The sequence below is a fragment of the Narcine bancroftii genome, chromosome 6, assembly GCF_036971445.1.
Source record: "Narcine bancroftii isolate sNarBan1 chromosome 6, sNarBan1.hap1, whole genome shotgun sequence".
Classification (NCBI taxonomy): Eukaryota; Metazoa; Chordata; class Chondrichthyes; order Torpediniformes; family Narcinidae; genus Narcine; species Narcine bancroftii.
Genome location: NC_091474.1, coordinates 93,679,266 through 93,701,783, shown reverse-complemented (window position 1 = coordinate 93,701,783; position 22,518 = coordinate 93,679,266). Strand labels below are relative to the sequence as shown.

The window sequence follows — 22,518 nt, the reverse complement described above, 5'->3', positions numbered from 1 at the left end:
TCCCTAACCATTTTATTCAAATCTCGAAAACTAATCCAAAAGAGTTCTACAAATATGTTAATGGTAAAAGGAAAGCTAGAGACAAAATTGGTCCCTTAGAGAATCAGAGCGGAAAACTGTGTGTGGAGCCTAGAGAAATGGGGGAGATATTGAACAGTTTCTTTTCTTCGGTATTCACTAAGGAGAAGGATATTGGGAGATGTGAGATAAAAAAAAGCAAATTGGGTAAATATGGGGAATATAGAGATTACAAAAGGTGTAGTTTTAAGGCTTTTGAAGAATATAAAGGTGGATAAGTCTCCGGGACCAGACGGGATCTTCCCCAGGACATTGAGAGAAGTGAAGGAGGAAATAGCAGAGGCTCTGGCGGTAATTTTCCAAATGTCATTAGATATGGGGATAGTGCCGGAGGATTGGCGCATTGCGCATGTGGTTCCATTATTTAAAAAGGGTTCATGGAGGAAGCCTGGCAACTATCGGCCTGTAAGTTTGACGTCTGTGGTAGCTAAATTAATGGAGAAAATTCGTAGAGATAGTACTTATAAACATCTGGATAGACAGGGTCTGATCAGGAGCACTCAACATGGATTTGTGGGAGGAAGGTCATGTTTGACCAATCTGATTGAATTTTTTGAAGAGGTGACTAGGAATGTGGATGAGGGTCTATATGGACTTCAGTAAGGCCTTCGATAAGGTACCACATGGAAGGTTAGTTAGGAAGGTGCAGTCTTTAGGTATAAATTTTGAGATAGTCAAATGGATTGAACATTGGCTGAAAGGGAGAGGCCAGAGAGTGGTAGTGGTTAATTGTCTGTCAGGTTGGAGGCCGGTGACCAGTGGTGTGCCTCAAGGATCTGTATTGGGCCCATTGTTGTTCGTTATATACATTAATGATCTAGATGATGGGGTGGTGAATTGGATTAGTAAATATGCAGACGATACTAAGATAGGTTGAATAGTGGATAATGAAGAAGGTTTTCAAGGATTGCAGAAGGATTTGGGCTGCTTAGAAAAGTGGGCTGAAAAATGGCAGATGGAATTTAATGCTGATAAGTGTGAGGTGCTTCATTTTGGTAAGAAGAATCAGAATAGGACATACGTGGTAAATGGGAGAGCATTGATGAATAAAGAAGAGCAGAAAGATTTAGGAGTAATGGTACATCGTTCCCTGAAGGTATAAACTCACGTGAATAGGGTGGTGAAGAAGGCTTTTAGTATGCTGGCCTTTATCAATCATTGCATGGAATATAGGAGTTGGGAGGTGATGTTGAGATTGTATAAGACGTTGGTGCGGCCTAATTTAGAGTTCTGTGTGCAGTTCTGGTCGCCTAATTATAGGAAGGATATAAACAGAGTGGAGAGAGTACAGAGAAGGTTTACCAGAATGTTACCTGGGTTTAAGCATCTAGAGTATAGGGAGAGATTGGACAGATTAGGTCTTTATTCTTTGGAGCATAGAAGGTTGAGAGGGGATTTGATATTATTTAAGTATTTAAGTATTTATATTTAAGTGATAAGTATTTAAGATTATGAAAGGGATAGACAGAGTGGATGTCGATAGACTATTTCCGTTAAGAGGAGGAAAGATTAAAACAAGAGGACATGAGTTAAGAATTAAGGGGCAGAGGTTTAGAGGTAACATGAGGGGGAACTTCTTTACTCAGAGAGTGGTAGCCGTGTGGAATGAGCTTCCGGGAGAAATAGTGGCGGCGGAGTCAATTGTATTATTTAAGAAAATGTTGGACAGGTATATGGATGAGAAGAAGATGGAGGGTTATGGGCATTGTGCAGGGAGGTGGGACTAGAGAGGGGTGTTTGGTTCAGTGCGGACTAGAAGGGCCTAATGGCCTGTTTCCGTGCTGTAATTGTTATGTTATATGTTATGTTATTTAAATACGGAATAGATTGAAACAAATATTGTATACGTGGAAAGATATTCATCTTAATTGTATTTATCCCACCCATTAAATTAATAGGTAAATCTTTCCATTTGATCAAATCAGTTTTAATTTTTTTCATTAACGGAGCATAATTTAATTTGTATAAAGATTGGTAATTAACATTCAAAATTATACACAAATAGTTAATTCGATCAGTCCATTTCAAATTAATAATATTCTTATAGACTGAATAATCTCCTTCACTTACCGGTAATATTTCACTTTTTTCCCAATTAACTTTATATCCAGAAAGACATCCATATTGTATTAAACACTCCTTCAAGTGCAAAAGTGACTGAGCTGGGTTTATTAAATACACCAATACGTCATCAGCAAATAAATTAATTTTATTCTCCTCGTCTAAAACTTTCATACCTTGTATCTGTGTATTTTGTCTTATCAATTGTGCTAAAGGTTTAATCACTAACGCAAACAAAGTCGGTGATAGTGAGTACTCAGGTATGTTTAACTGCTTCATTGATGCAGGTATAAGAGAGCTAGGATTGTTTCGAAGCTTTTGATCACCTTTGGAGTCTGTAGTTGCCATTTCTTCTACAGGAGGACCAGAGTTGTGCCAATGCAAGTCAAAGAAGCCATTATGAGGCTGATAAACAAGAATAAAACAGTAAGATGCATCGTCCAAATCTTAGGATTTCCAAAATCAACAGTTTGGAATATTATTAAGAAGAACGAGCATTCTGGTGAGCTCAGTAATCGCAAAGGGACAGGTATACAAGGGAAGATCCCCACTGTTGATGACAGAGGAATTCTCATCATAATGAAGAAAAAGCCACCCCTCCCCAATTTTTTTTCACTTCCTTTACTTCCAGCTACAACACCTACAGCAAACACATGGAAGTAGCTGCAGGATTTTGACCCAGTGATGGAGAAGGACTGATGATATATTTCCAAATCAGGATGGCACGAGGCTTGGAGGGCAACCACTGAGGGTGCTGCCCTAATGTTTTTGCTGCCCTTGTCCTTCCAGCCAACAAGTAGCCTCATGTGCAGCACCTTGTCAAATGCCTTCCCCCATTTCTTGCAGAAACTCCCGCCGTGGCTGCATTACCATCTTCCCAACTAGAGCCTCCTTCCAATCGACACCTTAGAAAGTTTCTCTCCCATACCATTGTCATTCCACCGAATTATCAACACATCCAATTTTATCTTCTCCTTGTTAAATCTCAAATTGAACTCAAACGTATTGTGATCACTGCCCCCTAATGGTTCCTTTCCTCTAAGCTCTCATATTACACTACACCCAGTCAAATATGGGCTCATCAACAAGATGTTCTAAAAAGCCATCTTGTAGGCTTTCTATAAAACCTCCTGGCCCTCCCAATCTACTTGCATCTTAAAATCCCCCATGACTAGCACATTGCCCTTCTAACACACCTTTTCTATCTACAATTATTGTCCACATCACAGCTACTGTTTGCAAGTCTGAATATAGCAGTCAACAGTGTCATTTTATCCTTGCCATTTCTTAACATTGGACTGTGGGTAGAGATGGTACATTACGTGCCAAAATGGTTATTGTGGGCAATTACTATGTAAACCCACAAGTGTATGTGTCCACCCTTGAGGAGGGGTGTGGTGGTGCACATGATTGATGGACAGGCGAACCGACTCCATACGTCAAGCATGGCGCTCCACATTTTTCCCCTCTTTGGGAGGCCCTGGGCCCGCATGTGCACTGACTGCATGGTGGGGTCACACAGACGTAGCTTCCGGCGTAGAGGCAGGTCTTCCGGGTCCCTTAAAGCACAGCCCCGAAAGTAAAATAAACTTTTGAGTGAAGATGAACCTACTGACCTGCTGATCCCTTTTATTCACTCTGCTACAGGGGAATATTTCCTACAGGGGGTTCAAGGTCTCCAGAGTGGGCATAATGGAAAGGAAGGCTTGGTCCTTCACCTCTGCAGGGGAACAATGCCTACTTAAAGCAGAGAGTTTTCTCCGTGAACCAGCGATGCAGTAACTGTTGGTTCTCAAGCGTGGGAAAGTGCTCAATAACCTGTTTACATTTTCAACGCTGTGAGTTATAGATGAAAGAACAATGGAGCTCCAAGTTCATTAGGACCAGATCCGATACTGAGCCTGGTCCAGTGATCGGTTTATGACAAGGGAGTGTTACATGGCACAATGACACCCAACCTTCTCTTGACTGCAGCCAAATGGTTCAGGACCATTTCATCTAGCATTGTGCACTTTAAATACTGAGTGCTATTTCTGAACCTCTTTGCCCACATTGGATGTAATTTTGACAGACAAATATCTACATTTCAAAACTTCAAGCCTGGGAAAAAAATTTCCATCTTCTGCCACTGTACCTATCATTTTATTTTCACAAATAATCTTTATTCACAATAATTAAATACACAAATGTGCTGGAGAAACTTAGCAGCTCACACAGCATCTCAGTGAAACTTCTTGAATGTCGAAAGGCATGGACAGAGTAGAAGTGGAAAGGTTGTTTCCCATGGAGGGAGAGTCGAGGACAAGGGGGCACAACTTCAAGACTGAAGAGCGCCCTTGTACAACAGAGATGAGGAAGAATCTCTTCAGCCAGAGGGTGGTAAATCGGTGGAATTTGTTGCCACAGGCGATTGTGGAGGCCAGATCATTGGGTGTGTTTAAGGCAGAGACTGATAGGTTGTTGATTAGCCAAGGCATCACAGGTTGTGGATTGAGTGGGAAAATGGATCAGCTCATGATTAAATGGTGGGGCAGACTCAATGGGCTGAATGGCCTATTTCTACTCCTATGTCATTGTCTTATAGATATACTGTATAGATATGTACATGCACAACCCCCACCCCCCACCAGTCCAAAACGGTGGTTACCCTATACTTTAAGGGCAATACAATTAGCATACTGATTAGCTCAACGCTGTTACAGTGCCAGCATTCGTGACTGGGTTTGAATCCAGTTCTGACTGTAAGGAGTTTGCATGTTCTCCCTGTGTCTGCATGGGTTTTCCCCGGGGCATCCAGTTTCCTCCCACCGTTCAAAACATGCCAGGGATCATAGGTCCATTCGGTGTAATTAGGTGGCACGGGATCAAGGGGTGAAACAGCCTGTAACCATGCTGCATGCCTAAATTTAAATTTATAATTTTTAATGTATATGTTTTAAATTTCTACGGACGCAGCGTGGCCTGCTGAGTTTCTCCAGCATGTTTGTGTGTTACTCTTGACCCCAGCATCTGCAAACTTTTTTTTTAACAATCAAACCATCTATAAAGTCTGTACTATAATTTTGGGTCCGTAGCCCAAAACTGTGCATAGGGACATTAGCCCTCTGACTTGCTATGTAGTATTGTTGCCAGACACAAACGAGCCTGCAGCTGACGTGGACATTACCCCTCCATAAATTTTCGTCCACAAAGCCAAGCCAAAGACTCTGGCCCCTTGTCGTTACCCCTTATTGGAGGGGCTTCCCTTTGGTCTCAGCTCCTTGATGTGAACCTTGTACAAGGAAAAAGCCACTTGAGTTGAAATCAGAATAAAGAGACCTCAGGGAGGAGACTCCGAGTTAGCCCTGTAACCCTTAACTAACTCCAGCACTTTTGTGTGTTGCACATAGGAAGAGCAAGTTTCTGGAAGAAACACATCAAATACTGTCATCTAGTGGAAACACTGGGACAAAGCAAACCAGACTCAACTCTGGGCCAACTACTATAATGTAGGTTTTGGCCAAGAGGATATTCTAGAATCGCCCTTGAGTGGAAGGGAACTCTTTGCAGGGAGACCGTGCTAACATGTTGATCGTTTTAGAGCAGAAGTTCTCAACCTTTTTTCATTCTACTCACATCCCATTTTAAGTAATCCCTATGCCACCGGTGCTCTGTGATTAGTAAGGGATTGCTTAAGGTGGGATGTGCGTGGGAAGGTTGAGAATCACTGCTCTTGACCCAATTGTTACTGAAACATTTTGCTTGAGAAAAATTGTCATTGGCCCATTTCCTTTGGAGTTATGAAACCGTGCACATAACGAGTCAATCAGCTATGATTAAAAACAGTGGTTTTCAAACCTTTTCTTTCAACCCACTACCACCTCACACAACCCCTTACTAATCACAGAGCACTGATGGCATAGGGGTTACTTAAAGTGGGATGTGAGTGGAAAGAAAAAGATTGAGAACCACTGTTTTAGAGACTCTGTTATAAAAGTCATGGGGTGGGGGAATGCCCTTGACAAGTCTTGACGGACAGTGACAGACAGAGTGATTAAGGATGGAGCTGGTCTACCGCATAGTGCTGGCTTCAGAATCAGACAGCCAGCAAGAATCAACAAGCAAGAGGCAGAAACACCATTATGTTAAACAGGTTAGGCCTAGGTTAGACAGGTAAGGAGGAGGTTAAGCAGGTAAAGATTAGGTTGAAGCATTTAGGATTGGATTAAACAGGTTTATTCCCTGGAGCACAGAAAAATGAGGGGACATTGTTAGATTATGAGGGTTCTTAATGGAGTAAATACAAACTGGCTTTTTTTCCACTGAAGTTGGGAAAGACAACAACTTGAGGACAAGGGTTAAGGGTGAATGGGGAAATGTGAGACAGGGATGCTTTCTTAGTCCCTTTGTTGTTTAATTTAGTCTTAGAACCTCTGGCTCTTGCCCTTTGAGAGACTCAGGATATTTCGGTATTCTTAGGGGAGGATTGGTCCATAAAGTTTCTCTTTGTGCTGAGGTCCTTTTGCTTTTTGTATCAGATCCTAACTCCTCAATTCTTGCTATATTAACATCATTTCAGCAATTCAGTCAGTTTTCCGGATATCAATTTACAAAAGAGCGAATTATCCCTTTTTGAACACTCCAGCCCCCTTTGTTCCTTTGAAGATTGCTAAAAAACCAATTTATATGTCTAAAGTTAAATTAGCTAGTATTTACCCTAATATTAGTTCTTTCTTTGACAGATGTAAGAATGAGGATGGATCATTAATTCATGTTTTGGTCTTGTTCAACCTTTTTCAAATATTGGGAAGAGGTCTTTCATACTTTGTCAATAATTATTAATGTTAACCTAGTATCAGACCCGTTGGCGGCCTTGTTTGGGTTGGTTGAACAGAGGGTAGTGAAATTGTCTTCATTTTAATGTCTTTGCCTCTCTTATTGCTAGATGTGTCATTTTGATCAGATGGAAACATGCCACCCCACCCACTCACAATCAATGGTTACATGATATGACATGGTGGCGATGTGCTACACACAGAGCTAGAACAAAACTGGTTTAATCAGCGTTTACTCAACAAGCTGCTACACACTTCTGGCTCCTGACGCTCTCGCCGGAACTGACGTCGCCCGCTAATACAAAAGATTCTTCATGCATGCAGGTTTTGCTCCAGGCTGAAGAGGAGGGGTGAGAGCCCGGCGCCATTTTGAGAGCGTGGGGTCACCATTATCGCCGGTTCAACCGCTGCGTACTCAGTGGGCCGCCACAATGTCATATTTAGCCTTGGAGAAAATAAGATGTTCCACAAGTTAAACTTTCCCAATCTCTGGGGTTTTTTTTCTGAATTATTTTCAGAATCGCAATCAGGTTATTTGTGATTCTTGTGATCATGCGTTTCTTTTTATTTCTACCGGCAGTTTTTTTTTCTATATTGCCATGCAACTCAGGAATGGTTTTGGATTTAGATTAGTTAATTATATTGTGTTTTTCTCAATTTACCTATGAATTATACTGTTGCATAAGGTTTTGTTTTTCTCTGACATATTGTGCTTCTCTGCTCTAATACAGTTTGCAAAAAGATATTGAAAAATATAGTTTTAGCGTCTCGATACTCTGTTGCAAAAGAGGGGAGGATACCCTTGCTGAGTTTCAGCTCTTAGTTTCCTGACCCAGGCAGTGTGATTGGGGATGGAGCTGGTCCACAGCACATTGCTGGCTTCAAAAGCAGACAGCCAGTGTTGTGAGAATAAAAGACTTGGTGGCTGCTTTCCAAGCTCTACTCAACTTCATTTTATAGATCGTCTGAAAATGAGAAATAAAATCTCCCTAGCTCATACCACACATTCCACATAAGTGCATTTTGGTATATTTTGGCATACAAGTTGAGTCGTGAAACCCTAAAATATTTCTCAATAAGGCAGGGGGGAGGATGGTCGACACCGAATATACTTTTGAGACCTTAAATTCGCCGAAAAAATTATAGATTGACGTCAATTCAGTGTATAAGTCAACCCTGGAAGCACTTCCCCACTGCTGCTTTCCGACACCTCTCCTCCGCTGGGCGGCGCCTCTCCCCCACCACTGGGCAATGCCATAACCACTCCGACCTGGGACCTCCGAGGTCGCCGTCGCCGCTTCTGCCAGGTGGACCGAGGTTCCTTCTCCCGTTGGGAGCACGATGTCACCGTTGCTGTCTGGTTGGCTAAGTTTTTATTTTACTTACTTAATTTATAGCTTGCAATTGGGGCATTGTAAAAATTTGGGAGGTTGTTCCTGGAGGCCCAGACAGCCTGAAAAATGGGGTCGACGTGCTCTGGATATACCATAAAACCCTTAAAATTAGGCTGAAAATGGGAGCCGACATATGCCAAAATGTATGGGAATTCTCTCTTTACCATTTTCAATCTAAATAATATGAAAATAAAGCTAATAGAAGAGCAACAGTTAGAATTTAAAAATTCACAAGACAGAAGCTGAAATCTGATTGGAGGAAGAAGCTGATTGGACGAAGAAGCTGATTGGAGCAAGTGAGGTCAGGTGACCTGAGGAGCAGCAACAGATCAACTAAATATGATACACAACCAGGATTAATGCAAGCTCATTAACAATTAAAGAATAACTTTGTAATACTACAGCCAGCAAGAATTAACAGAAACACCATTGACAGGTTAGGCCTAGGGTAAACAGGTAAGAACTAGGTTAAAGTGGTTAGGACTAGATTAAGCAGGTTTATTCTCTGGAGCACAGGAAAATGAGGGGATATTGACAGATTATGAGGGTCGTTAATAGAGTAAATACAAGCTGACTATTTCCACTGAGGTTGGGGGAGACAAGGACTCGAGGACATAGGTTAAGGGTTTAAGGGGAACGTTGGGGGGGAACCTCTACATAAAGTTCACCCTGCACTCAGCATCTTCCAGCAACTCCTGTCCACACGAGAAGATCAGAGCAAGAACCACCAGGCTGACAAACAGTTTCTTCCCACGGACAGTGAGGCTTGTGATTCACTGATGAGCTGCACATTCAAACTTTCCAAGACTCTACCATTTATTTAACAGTATTTATTTATTTTTATAGATATGTACAGCACATAAATCACTTGTAAATATGTGTGTTATGTCTGCATACAGTATATGTTTGCAGGTTTTTATACCAAGGACCCGAAGAGGGCTGTATCGTCCAATTGCACTTAGATAATTGGATGATAACAATGAACCACGCAGAGAGTAATGGAATGAGCTGCCAGCTGAAGTGGTGAACGCGGGCTCGATTTTAGAATTTAATTAAAATTTTGGCAGGGAGATGGGAGGGATATGGATGGATATGGACAGGGTGCAGGTCAGTGGGGCTGGATGGGTCCATACTAGAAGGGCCAAAGGTCCTGTTTCTGTGCTGTAGTGTTCGATGGTTCTGTGGTTCTAAGTTGTTGCTCAGATGTAGTAATTTGCGTGGCACCATCAACCAAGACCTTACCCGCTGTAAAAATTTGGAGCTGGACCACGATAGAAGATTAAAAACTGGGATAAAGAGTCATGTTTAAGGCAACAATTCAAAACAAGCCAAGGGACATAAGACCATAAAATCAGGACCAACAGGTCAGCTTGATTGCTCCCTGACCAGCCCCAATGTTCTGACTGTTCTCCAAACCCTTCGGACCCTACGCATCTTCAGTGATTCACTTCAGCACTGGAGGTGGAGAGAGTTGAGGAGGGATCTCTGGAGTTTGGGTCAAAGCAGCCACGGGCATGACACCTAATGGCAAAATGTGGTTGACAGCTGGGGGAGGTCGCAAGAGCAAAGGAGCTGAGAGGGGAAGAGGTGAGACACAAGAACTGTGGGTGCTGGAATCTTCAATGAGCAAAGAGGATGGAGGGAGTCAGCAGGCCAGGCAGCAACGGAGAGTCAACCCTCCAGCAGGACACGTTTTGAGACTTGAGATGGAACGAGGAGATAGGAAGAGGAGGGAGGGCAAGAGAGGGGCCAAGAGATAATAGAACACTGGAGAAAAGAACGCAGCACAGAGAATTGGAAGCAATGGATGAGTTGAAGCAAGACTGCAGCTTTTTACCATTCTTCACATTTCCTTGGGACGTGGACGCCCTTGGAAAGGATAGCATTTACTTCTCATTACACAGTTCGATTATCGTCCCATTGCACAAGTACAATCCAACAAAACACCGTTCTCCAATCCTCGTGCACAATACACACAGACACACAGACAGATATAACACACATACAGACAGACATACACAGCACAAATATACATATATAAATATGAATCAATAGATAAATATTGTTTAGGAAATATGAGAGCCTCGGATGGTTAGTGGAGCAGTTCCTTTGGTCATTGAGCATTCTCACTGCCCGTGGGAAGAAGCTGTTCCTCAGCCTGGTGGCGCTGGCTCTGATCCTCCTCTATCTCTTCCCTGATGGGTGAAGCTGAAAGATGCCATGTGCAAGGTGCTAGGAGTCCTCAGTGGTTTTGTGTGCCCTCTTCAGAAAACAATCCTGGTAGGTCATGTCGATGGGGAGGACAAAGACTCCAGTTAACCACACTTTATGGTCCTGTAGATTGACCTCTGATCCATTTCTCTGGAACAGCTGCACCGCACTGTGATACAGCCAGCCAGGATACTCATGATAGAGCTCCTGTAGAACGTTGACATAATAGTGGCCAATCTTTTCAGGTGAAGGTGAAACATGAGTTTGAACTAATATGTTCAAGAGGGAATCCCAGTAGTTTGGCTTGCTGGGAATGAAGGAGTGACAATAAAAATTGTCATTCTTTAGACGATCTTTCATTTTATCGATAACAGACCATTTCAGCCCACGAGTCTGAGGCACCCGATTAACAGTGGCAGGAAAACAGAAACCCCGGGGAAAACTGATGCATACACAGGGAGAACCTAGAGACTCCTTACAGACAACACGGGATTCGATCCCTGGTCCAGTCCTGATTGCAGGCACGGTAAAGGTGTTGTGTTAACCACTGGGCCAACCGGCCCACCCTACTATCAAGCTGTTTCATGGCAAGAACCATTCATCACTAATGTCGCTTGTCTTCAATCACTTATGATCACACATAATCACACTCTGAGCGAAAAGCCCTCCACAATGTAGTGGACGCAGCCCAGGACATCGCGGGCAAAACCCTCCCCACCATCAAGAACATCTACAGGGAACGCTGCTGTCAGAGAGCAGCAGCAATCATCAAAGACCCTCACCACCCAGCACACACGCCGTTCTCACTGCTGCCATCAGGAAAGTTGTATGGGTGCCACAAGACTCATGCCACGGGTTTAAGGACTCTTAATTTTGCACATTATTGATTTTTTTTCTCTCTGTATTTCACCGTCACTTTATTTGCCTGTCTTTATTTGTTTACATGCTTGCTTATCTTCTCGAGTACAGTATTTTGTGCAACCAATAGTGGTAATTCTGCCTGGCCCACAGGAAAAAGGAATCTCAGGGTTGTATGTGATGTCACTCTGATAATAAACCTGAACTTTGAACTTATTATGATACAAAATTGTGTCTGGGCCTTATGGGAAATAAGAGCGAATGGAAAACAGGTTGTAACTGACTTAATCATGTTTAAAGGAACTGTAGCCAGCCTGCCTTTAGTAAATAAAAGCAATCCTTTTTGTTTTTAAAGTTCTTCGGGAGATTCAACACAGTATCGACAAAGAGACCACACTGCTCAAATACACCCATACGACCAATTATAAGCCCCCTATGCTTCGAAGTGTGGGAGGAAACCGGAGAACCTGGCAGAATACTTTTGTCTGCGTGGGTTTTCTCTGGAGGCTCTGGTTACCCCACCATTCGAAGTGTGGGAGAAAACCGGAGCACCTGGTGGAATACTGTTGTCTGCATGGGTTTTCTCTGGGGACTCTGGTTACCCACCCCCCCAACCCTACCGTTCAAAACGTACCAGGGGTGTAGGTCAACTGGGTGTAAACTGGGCAGCATGGACTCATGGGCCGAAATGGCCTGTAACTGTGCTGTACGTCTAAATTTAAATTGCCGATGAAATCCATAAACAGTTCTGACACGAAGGAGCCAATCCACTCTGCTGGCAAGCCATCCCAGCCGTGACAGTCCTGCTCACAGACATTGTGGATGTGCATACTTTAGCCTGTGACACAAGGGCACAGGACAACAGTAATGGAAGGAGGCCAAATGGCTCTTACAGTCTGGTCTGCCCTCCAATAGTGAAAGCCATCTCAACATCTATCATGATCCCTTGGGATGTTGCATGTTTCAGTAAAGCCACCACTCATTCCTCTAAACCCCCACATTACAGACCTGACCAACAGGTGTTGTGATGGAATATTTGGGAATGTTTTTGGGAGATAAATTGGGAAAAGTAGAGTAGGTGACATGCACACACTTTAAAACACATCTTACTGGAGATTTCATATCCACACTACTTTGCAGAAACTGTGGCTGTTTATTGAAGTGAATGAATGGACTATTGTCTTTAAAGTCACAGCAAGAGACAGGCTGTCTCCTAATACCTCTTCACAGGTAATTGAGAGGTTCTTGTTTACCTAAAACAAAATGTAAACCAAAAGATAAACTCCTGTTGTTTGCTGGGGAAGGTCAGGTGGAGAGAGAGAGAGAGAGAGAGAGAGAGAGAGAGAGAGAGAGAGAGAGAGAGAGAGAGAGAGGAGTCTTTGACTGTGCATGACATAGAAAGCTGTAACAAGCCAGGAGAAGCTTGTTGGAACTGAAACAGAAGCTCCAGAGTGCTCTCTGTCTGACGTTTCTCTTGGAATAAGTGGAACAGAAAGGAACTCTGTAGTAGCCTGAAAGAAAGAGGTTATCATCTGGAGAACCCTGATGGGGCAAGTTTCATCAGCAAGACATTGAGGTGACTAACGGTGATACCTCAATTGTGGAAATCCTGGAGCAACACATCTCTCTCTCTGAAAACCTACAACAGGGGTGTCAAACTCAAATTCACAGAGGGCCAAAATTAAAAACTTGGACTAAGTCGTGGGCCAAACTAAATATTTATTGAAAATTTTCAACAACATCTGCATGTTTTCTCTTCTTTCAACATATGTAATGTTCAACTTTTTCTTATTAAAATAAATGTTTAATAATAGTTTTGGTTAAACTCTTTCCAGAAGAAGCATTAACAAATGAGAAATAAAATATTCAATAAATAATATTTCGCTATAACCTTTAAGCTCCTTTTAAATGTATTTTTTTTCACAAGCCAACAAGTCAAAGAAATAACAACTTGCTTCAATAACAAACAGGTTTGTCTTTTAAAATGATGAACATATAGTCTGTCTCCCACCTGTCTTGAAAGGTCCTGTTTTCTGTCTTTCGTTTGGCCATTTTTCGTAAGGGGTTTATTACGTGTGAGTTGGGCGACAGGTCACAGATGCTAATGAAAGTAAAGAGAGGAGGTGGGGGCAATTAGCGGGCTGACGGGCCGGCGCCAACGCATTTGCAAAGCATTCTGGGATTTGTAGTATTAGCTGTGCATGCGCTATACTGGCGTGGCGGCCAGCGGGCCAGCTCTAATACATATTTGATATGATCTTGCGGGCCAAATATAATTATATCACGGGCCAAATTTGGCCCGCGGGCCTGAGTATGACATGTGTGACCTACAAGAACCTTCCTGAGCGGTAACCATTTACACTTTGAGCACCAAAGCCTGGTGAACTTTATACATGTTAAATTTTGTGCACAGTATAAGAATTGTCTGCAGCCAGTGAACTTGGAAGAATGAGAAGTGAGATTGAACTCCTAAATTCACACACACATTACATACACGTGCGCTTAGAATTAGAAGGGGGTTAAGTTGGGTTAGTTAAGTTAATAGTGATAAGTTAAAGTTTGATTCTGTTTTCATGTTTAAAGATAATTAAAAACAACTTTTGTTTAAGTAACTATTTGTTGTGGTAAATATCTATTGCTGCTGGGTTTTGGAGTCCTTTGGGCTCTTAACCGTGTCTCTCAAAAAGATGTCAGTTGATTTCATCAAACGTGGTGAGAAACTCAGCAGGTCCACCAGATATCCATAAGAAGTAAAACGTAACCAACATTTTGAGTCTATGCCCTTTGCTGAACACCCTAAATGTTGGTTACCCTTGATGCCAAGTGACCTTCTGAGTTTCTCCAGTGGGTTTGTGTACCATACTCTACACCAGTGCCTGCAGACTTTCTTGTTTCATTTGATTCCATCGTGCATTTTTGTTTACGTGAACAGAAGGGAACTATTAAAACTCTATTGGCATTCAAAGCTGAAGAAAGCATCAAAGCCTGAGGTTGTCTGATCTCGGAAGCTAAGCAGGCCCAGGCCTGGTCAGTACTTGGAGGGGAGTCTGCTTGGGAACACCAGGTGCTGTAGGTTTCTGTGAGCGGTGCCGGACAAAGTGGCAACTCTCTAAGGTGGACAAAAGTCAAAGAATTTCATGTATGTTACATTCTAAATGTAATATTATATGACAATAACCTTCACCTATTTACTTTTTGAAACACACCAACCAATGATATTTGTTTAATACAGGCAGCATAGGACATCACCACGGATACCAACCTTGGCCAACGTACAGTTTGTTTATATAAAGAGTGTCAATCACTCTTTTGGGCGAATCCTTCTAAGCTTACGAAAGGGTCATTTCTAACCCTGCCCTGAGGTGCTACAATATTTATTAAGCTTTGTAACAGATATTATATTAGCTTTTCCTAATGACCATGAAAGGATTCTCATCCTGGTTTTGAAGTACTTTTCGTAACTCTGATTAAAAAAAATGGTTCAATTTTTAATCAGTCTTCCAAAAAGGGCAATCCATAATTCAAGAGTGACAAACTCAATTTCTGATTGTAAGCTGTCACCTTAAATAGAACAGAATGAAAGAAGATGAAAACACTTGGGTTTTACTATTGCGTACAGTCTGAAAATGCATCCTAGCCAATGACGTACCTTTGAGGTGGAAGTTGCAGTTCGAGTTCTCAAAAACAAAGCAACTAATTTCCACTCAGTAGCCTCACCAATGATAATGTATTTTTAGTCATGTTAATTGAGTCATTAATGTTGGGCATAACTCTTCTATCCCAGATTTTCTGAAAGGTTTTTCTGCTGAGAAAAACCAGAACATTGTTTCTTTCTCTCTCTTTCTCTCTCTATCTCTCTCTCTCTCTCTCTCTCTCTCTCTCTCTCTCTCTCTCCAGGGACGCTGCCCAGTCTGCTGAGTATTTCCAGCATTCTGTTTGTTTTTATTGCAGATTTCCAGCATCTGCAGGATTTAGTGTTTTTGGGGATTTCTTTATCCTTGTTCAGATTTGTTTATGTTAATTAATTTCTTTGCCGGATTGGGGCATCACAACGAGTCCAGAATTTATTTGCTGACGCCTCATTTTGTTTGTGATGTCCCTAAAATGATTTGGATGATAAAGTAGGCGGGTAGGTGAGCAGGTTTGCAGAAAGCATGAAAAAGGCAGTGCTATGGAGAGTCTTGAGGGCCATCAAAGAATACATCAATGACAAATGTGGCCAGAGGAATGGCAAATGGAGTTTAATCGGACTTGTGTGCATTTTGGGAGGTTAAAGGTAAGGGAAAGATTACTGCCTTCACTGTTCAGGGTATTGAGTATAAGAACATTGCAGCCACATTTTTTATGGGCCACCCTTAGAGTAAAGTGTACAATCCATCATGAGAAAAATGTGAAGGTGTAGCAGTAGCTACATGGAACGAATTCGAAAAGAAACCACAAGCTGAGGTTGGTTTCGTTTTCATCTGTTTATTCAAAAGCCCAACCTGCGCTTTCAGAGGTGGCCGCAGGTTGATGCAAGGACACACAATGGCCACCCTGGCCACGAGGGAGCCCAAACTCGACGGCGCCATCTTGACAGCCGTGGCCGTAACACGCGGAGCTGGTTCGCATGCATCACGATGTGTGCTGCCACAAAGGCTTTGGAAAGGGTACGGAGGGGGTTTACCAGGATGAGTTTTTCAAGCTTTGTTGGAACCAAGGAAAACTGCCTCAGGATCTTCGTGATGCCACCATCATCACCCTGTACAAAAACAAAGGCGAGAAATCAGACTGCTCAAACTACAGGGGAATCACGTTGCTCTCCATTGCAGGCAAAATCTTCGCTAGGATTCTACTAAATAGAATAATACCTAGTGTCGCCGAGAATATTCTCCCAGAATCACAGTGCGGCTTTCGCGCAAACAGAGGAACTACTGACATGGTCTTTGCCCTCAGACAGCTCCAAGAAAAGTGCAGAGAACAAAACAAAGGACTCTACATCACCTTTGTTGACCTCACCAAAGCCTTCGACACCGTGAGCAGGAAAGGGCTTTGGCAAATACTAGAGCGCATCGGATGTCCCCCAAAGTTCCTCAACATGATTATCCAACTGCACGAAAACCAAAAAGGTCGGGTCAGATACAGCAATGAGCCCTCTGAACCCTTCTCCATTAACAATGGCGTGAAGCAAGGCTGTGTTCTCGCACCAACCCTCTTTTCAATCTTCTTCAGCATGATGCTGAACCAAGCCATGAAAGACCCCAACAATGAAGACGCTGTTTACATCCGGTACCGCACGGATGGCAGTCTCTTCAATCTGAGGCGCCTGCAAGCTCACACCAAGACACAAGAGAAACTTGTCCGTGAACTACTCTTTGCAGACGATGCCGCTTTAGTTGCCCATTCAGAGCCAGCTCTTCAGCGCTTGACGTCCTGCTTTGCGGAAACTGCCAAAATGTTTGGCCTGGAAGTCAGCCTGAAGAAAACTGAGGTCCTCCATCAGCCAGCTCCCCACCATGACTACCAGCCCCCCCACATCTCCATCGGGCACACAAAACTCAAAACGGTCAACCAGTTTACCTATCTCGGCTGCACCATTTCATCAGATGCAAGGATCGACAATGAGATAGACAACAGACTCGCCAAGGCAAATAGCGCCTTTGGAAGACTACACAAAAGAGTCTGGAAAAACAACAAACTGAAAAACCTCACAAAGATAAGCGTATACAGAGCCGTTGTCATACCCACACTCCTGTTCGGCTCCGAATCATGGGTCCTCTACCGGCATCACCTACGGCTCCTAGAACGCTTCCACCAGCATTGTCTCCGCTCCATCCTCAACATCCATTGGAGCGCTTTCATCCCTAACGTCGAAGTACTCGAGATGGCAGAGGTCGACAGCATCGAGTCCACGCTGCTGAAGATGCAGCTGCGCTGGATGGGTCACATCTCCAGAATGGAGGACCATCGCCTTCCCAAGATCGTGTTATATGGCGAGCTCTCCACTGGCCACCGTGACAGAGGTGCACCAAAGAAAAGGTACAAGGACTGCCTAAAGAAATCTCTTGGTGCCTGCCACATTGACCACCGCCAGTGGGCTGATATCGCCTCAAACCGTGCATCTTGGCGCCTCACAGTTTGGCGGGCAGCAACCTCCTTTGAAGAAGACCGCAGAGCCCACCTCACTGACAAAAGGCAAAGGAGGAAAAACCCAACACCCAACCCCAACCAACCAATTTTCCCCTGCAGCCGCTGCAACCGTGTCTGCCTGTCCCGCATCGGACTTGTCAGCCACAAACGAGCCTGCAGCTGACGTGGACTTTTACCCCCTCCATAAATCTTCGTCCGCGAAGGCAAGCCAAAGAAAGCACAATGCTGGAGAAACTCAGCAGGTTGAACAGTGCACTTTACATGGCAAAGTTAAAGGTACAAAACCAATGATCTGGGCTTGAGCAAAACTCCATTGATTTATATTTCCTCTCAATCCAATTCACCTACCCTCTCCCATAATCTTTGATGTCCTCACTCATTAAAAACCGATCAACCTCTGCTCTATATGCACCCAATGACCTGGCCTCCACAGATTCACCTCCATCTGGCTGAAGAAGTTTCTCGTCATCTCTGCTCCACTGAGACATCCTTTTATTCTGAGGCTACGCCCCTAGTCCTAGGCTCTCCCATGAGAGGAAACCACCTCTTCCTGTCCACTCTGTCGAGCCCTTTCAATATTCAAATGGATCTCCCCTCAAACTTCTAAACTCCAGTGAGTGCAGGCTCAGAGCCATAGAACATTCTTCACACATTACCCATCTCATCCCTGGGGTCATTCTCGTCAACCTCTCCAACGCCAGCACACCCATTCTTAGTTATGGAGCCCAAAATTGCTCACAATGCCTTATAAACAATGTCTTATAAGCCCCCAGCATATTGTACCTTTGCCTTTATATTCTAGTTCTCTGTGTTTGAACATTGCAATAGCCTTCTGTGACAGTATATAGATGTGCTGTTGTGAGATGAATTGGTGCAGGTTTGTTGGTGTGGGTCACAGATGGACACTTTGGAACAGATTTTATTTGAAGTGCTGGAACTCTGCTCATGCTAGACATGTCATCCCCAGAGCCTTTGCAAAATCTTTGGAGAGTGCCCAAGAGACTTCACTAATGGATTGTTATTTACAGAAAAGGCAACAGATGAAAGAACTTATCGGAGCTGCAGGCTGCCTGGAGGGGAACTTGCTGTTCTAGGCGGGTCATGTGGTTTTTGCAAGCAGAGAGAGACTGAGATCAGTTTTGCAATGCTACAGTCAGCAGCAGCAGCTGGGACTGGAACAGGACAAGCTGGAAAACTTGTGGAAACCCCATTTGAAAGATGGGTTGTGAGTACTTGGTTCTACCTGGTCAAGGCCCTTGTGGTTCATGCAAGAGGAGAGGACGAGCAGGCTAATGTTTCACTTGAAATAAGACAAACAGAAAGGAACTCTATGGTGACTTGAAAGAGAGAGGTTATCATCTGGAGAACCCTGAAGGGGCAAATTTTATCAGCAAGACACTGGAGGGGCTGATCAGAAGGAATCAATTGTGGGTGTCCAACCTACAACAAATCTCTCTTTGAAAACCAAAAATTCCTTGCTGAGTGGTAACCATTTACCTTTCGAACACCAAAGTCTGGTGAACTTTATAAATGTTAAATTCTCTGCACAGTATAAAAACTGCTTGCAACCAATAAACTTGGAGGAATGAGAAGTGAGATTGGACTGTGAACCAAAGAACTTTAATGAACTTACACACACACATTATATACACATGAGTTTCGAATTAGAAGGGGATTAAGTTAGGTTAGTTAAGTCAATAGTGATAAGTTAAAGTGTGATTCTATTTTCATGTTTAAAGATAATTAAAAGCAACTTCTGATTAAGTAAACATTTGTCTTGTTGAATATCTATTGTTCCTGGGTTTTGGGCTCCTCTGGGCTCATAAAATTTCCTTACAACTGACTCAACCTGCAAGTTGACCTTGAGGGAATCCTGCATTAGGACTCCCAAGTCCTTTTCAATTTCCAATTTCTGAATTTTCTCTCTATTTAGAAAATCATCTGCACTTTTATTCCTTCTTCTAAAGTGCATGGCCATACACTTCCCAAATTGCCTTCCAACTGCCACTTGCTTGCTCATTCTGCCAACTTGTCCAAGACCTTCTGCAGTCTCCTTTCTTCCTCAACACTACCCTCCCCTCCACTTATCTTCAAATCATCTGCAAACTTGGCCACAAAGCCATTAATTCTGTCATCCAGGTTATTAACATATAACGTGAAAAGTAATGGGCCCGATGGTGCCTCCCCACCCCCCCCCCCCCAACTCCAGAACACCACTACTCAGCAATAGACAACCAGAAAAAGCCCCCTTAATTCCCTTAAGGTACCATGCTGGTACCTTTCCTCTAAATCCATGGTTCTCATGTGTCACACCTTGTCCAAATCCAAGTAAATAACATTCACTGACTCTCCTTTGCTCGTTACTTCCTGAAAGAACCCCACAGATTTGTCAGGCAAGATCTCCCTTGAAGGAAACCATGTTGACTGCAGCTGATTTTATCTTGTGCTTCCAAGATAACCTCTCAGCAAAACTGGAGGCTGAGGCGAAACCTGCGGGAAGTTTATAAAGTAATGAGGCCACTTGATAATCTTTTTCACACTATGTATTTGTCATTAAAAGTTTGACGCTACCTTAATAGCGTAAAAACTTCCAACTAAGGAAGGGAAATGGGGCAATAGCCAGTGGTTCCTTTGAGCATGTTTCTCTACTGGATAAGATCATGACTGATCTGATTGGCAGCTCAGCACAATTCCATCAAGCCTTGGTAACATTTCATTCCTCACTTATCAAATATCTGCCTGAAATATATTCATAGACTCCGTTTATACCAGCTTTTGTGAAAGAGATTCACAAACATCTCAGAGAAGAAAATCGCCCCTGTTTGGTCTTCAGTGCATGAATTGAATTGATTTGAATTGAATTGAATTTATTAGAGTTCAATTGATTTGAATTTAAATAATTTGAATTGAATTGAGTTTATCCATATTGAATTATTTGAATTGAATTATATTGTTTAGAATTTAATTGAAATTATTTGAATCAATTTGATTTGATTTGAATTGAATTTATTTGAATTTAATTATTAAATTGATTTGAATTGAAATTATTTGAATTGAATTGATTTGATTTGAATTGAATTAAGTTTATTCGAATTGAATTATTTACATTGAAATTATTTGAATTGATTTGGATTGAATTCATTTGATTTGAATTGAATTATTTTGTGTCACCAAAATACAATGAAGAATGTTTCTTTGTGTTATATCTTAGCAAGTCAACCTATTTGAGTACAACATGGCGACATACTCAAATCTTTATTAAGAAACAACAAGTGGTAGAAATCTGAAATTAAAATGGAAATTCTGGGAACTCTCAACAGGTTAGGCAGCCTCTGTGGAGAGAGAGAGAAAGAGAGAGCAAGAGAAGCTGTGCATCATCAGATAAAAAGTTAATTCTGATTCCCTTTCCCCAGATACTACCTGGCCTGCTGAATGTTTCCACCACTTTCTATTTTTCTAATAGAAATATATTGGGCCCTTCCTTCTAAGTTTCAATGAAACAGTCAAGGTTCAATTAAACTTTCCAACCTCTGAGGGGTTTTGCAAGTGTAAGCAATGATTAACTGCTTCCCCGATGATGATTTAACTGTCTACATCTCCAAGGATGGCATTGTGCGGGGTGGCAAAGTTTTATCTAGTGAGTTATTGTGATCCAAAATGCTTTGCCTGAAGGCTTGGGGAATCCGATTCCTGAGAACAGAATCAAGGAAATGCAGTACTGGAAACAGAAGCATTTGCCATTTTGGGTGAATCAGCCAAAATACTAGGACCAATTGGATGGGGGTTAAACAGGAAAGTCTGCAGACACTGGGATTGCAGTGCAATACACAAAAGTGTTATAGAAACTCAGGAGGTCCTCCATCAAGGTATGAGCCAAAAGGAGGCAGGTTCCTGAATAAGATTGGAGAGCCACACCCTCCCTCTGTCAGCTTTTTGTTCTCTTCTACCCTCCCATCCTTATCTGCCGATGACCTCTTACCTGTTAGCCTGTGGTCTTTCCCCTCCACCTTTTGCTCAGGCTCTGGCGAAGGACTCAGGCCTGAAACATCCCTTTACTTCCCATAAGTGCTGCGTGACCTGCTGAGTTTCTCCCAGCAGGTAGGTCCAAGGATTTGAGTGGAGTTCCGAGTTATAGGACTCGACCCCTTCCATGTAACGACGGTTGCCAACCCTGCACTTCGAAGCAAAGTTACGAGGAGCAAAATTCCTCCCCCCAAACCCTGGAAATAAATGCAGACACGGGGGGGGGAGGGAGAGGGGGGCAGCAAACTGACAGCACAAAGCATTTGAGTAATCTTGCAGCATTGTCAAGTCACTGTCAATGACCATATCCATTCGTTCGTGTACACATCAGGTATCACTATCCCAGTGCCATGGTGGTAGTTATCTTACACAATTCTTTACAACTCTATGTAAGCGATAGTCAATTTCTATCTCAAAACCATGTAGTGCAAGTTACTCATCCATAGTCCCCAGCTGTCTCCCCTATCTGGTTACCCCCCTGCATTGAGAAAGAAGGATCTGAACAGGGGAAAAAGGTAGGGTGTTCTGACAGTCTCTCAGCTCCTACATTACATTAATAGAACTTATATTCTACTTTCCTGACATACAGCCAACATGTCTTTAATTTCCCTGAACTATTTCTAAATAAATGCACCAGTCATGTATACAGCCTGACATTATGAGGCCATAGCGACTTGTCATTTGCCCTGGATATAGCCTTTAATAAGAATTTATCACCTGTGGACGGAGCTGGTGGATTCAGGGGCCACTTCAAATCCAGATGTTACCTGGAATCAAAGTCCTCCCGAACTGTTCACTCAGATCAGCAAGCCCTTGTAATGCTCTTCTCCAACCACATCCGATTCTGTCCCTCATTTCACCTTGCACTCATCCATTTTAAAAGATCTATCTCCTGCGATGGGCTCATCTCCATTCTCTGTATTCTCCAGTGAAAGACAATTCGCCCGCTC

General features: G+C 42.8%; 1 long non-coding RNA gene across 1 annotated transcript; it reads right to left on the bottom strand.

Moving 5' to 3' along the window:
* Window positions 1–7,159: 7,159 nt before the first annotated feature.
* Window positions 7,160–21,784, bottom strand: LOC138737564 (uncharacterized). The gene is made up of 2 exons (XR_011341022.1): window positions 21,525–21,784; window positions 7,160–7,398 (listed from the first exon to the last, which is right to left on the bottom strand). It is a non-coding gene; the product is annotated as an uncharacterized lncRNA (long non-coding RNA).
* Between the last annotated feature and the right edge of the window lie 734 nt (window positions 21,785–22,518).